This window comes from Jaculus jaculus, chromosome 6 (assembly GCF_020740685.1).
Source record: "Jaculus jaculus isolate mJacJac1 chromosome 6, mJacJac1.mat.Y.cur, whole genome shotgun sequence".
Taxonomy (NCBI): domain Eukaryota; kingdom Metazoa; phylum Chordata; class Mammalia; order Rodentia; family Dipodidae; genus Jaculus; species Jaculus jaculus.
This window is the reverse complement of record NC_059107.1, coordinates 99,938,553-99,944,038: the sequence shown is the minus strand read 5'-3', so window position 1 is coordinate 99,944,038 and position 5,486 is coordinate 99,938,553.

Here is a 5,486-nt window from a genome sequence, read left to right as displayed (position 1 = left end):
GGGGTCCTTAGGCTTCACAGGCAAGCGCTTAACCACTAAGCCATCTCTCCAGCCCTATGTCTTTTATTTTTATGTCATGACCTTTTTCTCCTATTATGATGGTCTTGTGTAGGCAGTGTCAGGCACTGTGAGGTCATGGATATGCAGGCTATTTTGTTTGAAGGAGCACGTTGTAAGGAGTCCTACCCTTCCTTTGGCTCTTACATTCTTTCACCACCTCTTCCACAATGGACCCTGAGCCTTGGAAGGTGTGATAGAGATGTTTAAGTGCTGAGCACTCCTCTGTCACTTCTCAGCACCATGGTTGCTTCTGAGTCATCCCAAGGTCACTGACATCTGAAAAGAGAAGCTTCTCTAACCAAAAGTGAGAGTAACATTAATGTATGGGTATGAACTTTAACCATACAGACATGCCACTATTGCACCCATTGGCTCATTTGGCCTGGCTGGCCAAATATAAGGCTTGCAGTGTCCACTGTTGAGTATCTTCACTGGTGATCTCTCTCTCTCCCATTGAACTGCATGCAGTGTGGCTTTTTCTAGCTTTCTGTCAGCTGGTCAGTCTACATGGAAGAGGTTTTCAGCTCAGCTCCAGCAGGATTTCTCAATGACCTTGCAGCTCATGTATGTAGAGTCTTCAGCAATAGGGTCTTACCATGTATTCCTGGTGGGAAACCAAGGGCCTTGGCATATTTTTTATTTTTTTAGAGACAGCCAGACAGATAGAGAGGAAGAGAGAGAGAACTGGCATGCCAGGGCCTCAGCCACTGAACTCAGACTCCAGATACTTGTGCCACCTAGTGAGTATGTGCAACCTTGAGCTTGCCTCACCTTTGTGTGTCTGGCCTATGTGGGATCTGAAGACTCGAACATGGATCCTTAGGCTTCACAGGCAAGCATCTTAACCGCTAAGCCATCTCTCCAGTCCCCAAGTGCTGGAATTAAAGGCATGTGCCACTACCCTGGCTTTTTAAATATTAATTATTATTATTATTTTATTTATTGGAGAGGGACAGGAAGAGGGAGAAGGGACACACCAGCCTCCAGCCACTGCAAACAAACTCCAGAGGTAGAAGATTGCCTTGAGTTGGAGGCCACCCTGAGACTACGTAGTGAATTCCAAGTCAGCCTGGGCTAGAGTGAGAATTTCCCCAGGAATCATATGCTGGGCAAGGGGAAAGGCTGTAGACTGGTGCCAGCCAGAGGGAATATATATATATATATATATATATATATATATATATATATATATATATATATATATATATATATATATTTGTGTGTTTGTTTGGTCTCACTCTAGCTCAGGCTGACCTGGAATTCACTATGGAGTCTCAGGTTGGCCTCAAACTTTCAGTTATCCTCCTTCCTCTGCCTCTCAATGCTGGAATTAAAGGCGTACACCACCATGCCTGGCTTAAAAAAAAAAAAAATTAGTGGGCTGGAGAGATGGCTTAGCAGTTAAGGTGTTTGCCTGCAAAGCCAAAAGATCCGGGTTCAGTTCTCCAGGACCCATGTAAGGCAGATGCACAAGGGAGCATACGCATCTGGAGTTTGCTGCAATGGCTGAAGGCTCTGGCTCACCCATTCTCTCTTCTTCTTTCTCTCTTTCAAATAAATAAATAAATAAATAATATATATTTTTAAATATATTTTTTTAGGACTGGAGTGATGGTCTAGTGGTTCAGGCACTTGCCTGGGAAGCCTAAGGACCCAGGTTTGATTTCCCAGTACCCATGTAAACCATATGCACAGGATGGTGCATGCATCTGGAGTTAGTTTACAGTGGCTAGAGGGCCTGGCACACCCATTGTCTTTCTATCTCCTTGAAAATAAATAAACAAGGGCTGGAGAGATGGCTTAGCAGTTAAGCACTTGCCTGTAAAGCCTAAGGACCCTGGTTCGAGGCTTGGCTCCCCAGTACCCACATTAGCCAGATGCACAAGGGGGCGCACACGACTGGAGTTCATTTGCAGTGGCTGGAGGCCCTGGCACGCCCATTCTGTCTCTCTCTCTCACACATATATATTTAATTATTTATTTTATTTATTATATTTAATTATTTATTTTAATGTTTTATTTTTATTTATTTATTTGACAGAGAAAGAGGGAGCCTCCCGAGTGCTGGGATTAAAGGTCTGCGCCACCACACCAGTTTGTGGTGCCACACACCTGTATTCCCAGCACTGCAAATGCGAAATTCAAAACTAGGTTGGGCTAGATAGAGAGGATCTAGCAAAACAAAATGGAGGCTAGGAAGATTGCTCAATGGTTAAAGATGATTTGCTTGCAAAGCGTGCCTGCCTATCCCAGGGTTCAATTCCTAAGCCACCCACCTAAGTCAGATGCAAAAAATGTGGTGATGCATGTCTTTAATCTCAGTACTTGGCAGGCAGAGGTAGGAGATTGCCTTGTGTTGGAGGCCACGCTGAGACTACGTAGTGAATTCCAGGTCAGCCTGGGCTAGAGTGAGAATTTCCCTAGGAATCATATGCTCCGCAAGGGGAAAGGCTGTAGACTGGTGCCAGCCAGAGGGAATCTTTTCTCCGGGCAAAAGTTTACCAGTGTAAACTATCAGACCACCTTCCAGGACCTACTGGAGTCAGATGATGGTCTGGACTTTGGTTCTTCTCTTTCACTGATTAAAGAATTATAACAGCTGGATGTGGTGGGACACGCCTTTAATCCCAACACTTGGGAGGCAAAGGTAGAGGAATTGCCATGAGTGAATTTCAGGTCAGCCTGGGCTAGAGTGAGATCCTACCTCAAAAACAAACAAACAAAAAGAATTAATACATAGGGACAGACTGAAGCTTTAGTAGTGATGGAGTGAAATGACACCTCCCCCCATGAGAGAAGGGCCCCAGAGCTGGGGGCCCATCCATACCCTTGTAAGAGCCAGACTTACAGGGTATTTACTTTCTTTGGGCTGCTGTCTTCTCGCTCTTGTCCTTCTGGGATTGGTCATCTGATGCCCATTTGGCCAATTTTGGCTCTCAATTGGATCTGCACATTCTGGAATTCAGTGGCTGGTTGTACCTCTCATGCCCAAGGGACTGTTACCCCCACATACAGACCTTTGTCTCCTGGTTATAGGAAAGCACTATCTACAATTGGAGTCTCTTCTATCACTGTAGGAAAGAAAGCAAAGATAACTTCTGAACAAGACTATTCTGGGACTTATCCTGCTTTGAAACTTATGGGCAAATATATATATGATTTTTCAAGGTAGGGTCTCACTCTTAGCTTAGGCTGACCTGGAATTCACCATGTAGTGTCAGGGTGGCCTTAAACTGAATGATCTTCCTACCTCTGCCTCCCGAGTGCTGGGATTAAAAGCATGTGTCTGGGGCCGGGCTTGGTGGTGCACGCCTTTAATCCCAGCACTCAGGAGGCAGAGGTAGGAGGATCGCCATGAGTTCAAGGCCACCCTGAGACTACATAGTTAATTCCAGGTCAGCCTGGGCCAGAGTGAGACCCTACCTCAAACAAACAAACAAACAAACAAACAAAAGTGTGTGTCACCATGCCTGGCTCAGGCAATTCTATTTTGAACCTTACAGAAAATTTATGGAGCCCAGCATGGTGGCACATGCCTTTAATCCCAGCACTCGGGAGGCAGAGTAAGGAAGATCACTGTGAGTTTAAGACCAGCCTGAGACAATATAGTGAATTCCAGGTCAGCCTGGGCCAGAGTGAGTCCCTACTTCAAAAAACCATTTAAAAAACCCAGAAAATTTATGGAAAAGGCTGCTTTGAAGGCATCCTGTTTGGGGTATTTATTTACTTTTGCCGACAGAGAAAGAGAGAGAGGGGAGAGGGAGAGAGGGAGAGGGAGAGAGAATGAGCATGGCAGGTCTTCTTGTTGTGCATCTGGCTTTATGTTGGCACTGGGGGATTGAACCTGAGCTGGCAGGCTTTGAAAGCACACACCTTTATCCACTGGCCATCTCCCTAGTTCTGCATTGAATCTTATACTTAGGAAATTTTAGCGGGGCATGATGGTACACACCTTAAATCCCAACACTCAGGAAGAGATAGGAGGAGCACTGTGAGTTCAAGGTCAGCTTGGGGTAGAGCGAGACCCCTACCTTGAATTACAAAAAAAGAAAAAAGAAAAAAGAAAAAAAAAGTTTATGAGCAAGGTAATTTAGAAAGTATGTTGTTGTTTTTAAATATTTGTTTAAAGAGAGAGAGAGAAAGAAGCAGATAGAGAGAATGGTTGCACCAGGGAATGAACTCCAGATGCATGCACCCCCTTTTGCATCTGGCTTACCTGCGCCCTGGGGAATTGAACCTGTTTTCTTTGGCTTTGCAGGTAAGCACCTCAACTGCTAAACCATCTCTCCAGCCCAGTATCTTGTTTTGAAACTTACTAAAAAGTTTAGAGGCAATACTGTTTTGAAAAGAAAGAAGCCATGCATGTTGGCCCACACCTTTAATACCAGCTCTGGGGAGGCAGAGGTAGGAAGATCATTGTGAGCTCAAGGCCACTGTGGGACTATAGAGTGAGTGCCAGGTCATCCTGAGCTAGAATGAGACCCTATCTGGGGGTGGCGGGGGGTGGGGTAGGGTGGGGGGAGTCAGAAATAATAAGCAGGTCATGATGGCACATGCCTTTAATCCCAGCACTCTAGAGGTAGAGAAAGAAGGATTGCTTGTAAATTCAAGGCCAACCTGGAGTTACTGAGTTCCAGGTCTTCCTGGGTTAAAGTAAGACCCTACTTGGAAGCAAAAGTAAGAGATGACGGCTGAGCTTAAGCACCCTGAGACATCTCACAACCAGAACCCATTCCAAAGCAGTTCAAGCTCGCAGCTGAAAATAAGAAACCCTGAAAATGACTCTTGCTAGCAAACGTCTCAGTGTGCTGCGTTTACCTTCCTCTGAGGGATAACGTGTAATCGTGCGAGCTAGGGGAATTTTAGTCTGAGGGTCTGGCTCCCAGGGAATGTCATAGGGGCCCGCGGGAAGGGTACCACCACGGATGGGATTTTCAGATGGATGCCTTTAGAACTGTGGAAAATGCGGCCACTTGGGACGAGTCAGAAGTCAGGCTCTCGCTTCCTTTTTTGGTCTCATATCTAGAAGTCATAGGAAATGCCAGTGAGTTTCAGGGACACAGGGTCAGAGGCGGCGGATGGCTCCCGGGAGCACAGCATCGCGAGGGGGTGGGCTAAGTCATGCTGGGACTACCCAACAGGCCATTCCCAGCGCTTTGTCCACCTTCTATACAGACAACCCTAAAATTAGGCCTCCAAGTCTAGGGCTAGTTTTATTCAAGAAGCAAAAAAGTGGGGTTACTTTTTGTGACACCGAAGGGAAGTCCGCCCCGACTCAGTTTGTCCCCACCAGCACCCCGTACTCGTGTTTTGGCGGCGCTCTTGGGTCACACGCCGGCTCCGGGAGACTTCCGCGTCTGGCTCTTTTGATTGGCTCAGAAGCACCCAAGCCCTTGCTAATTGGAAACGACGACCGCCAATCGGCC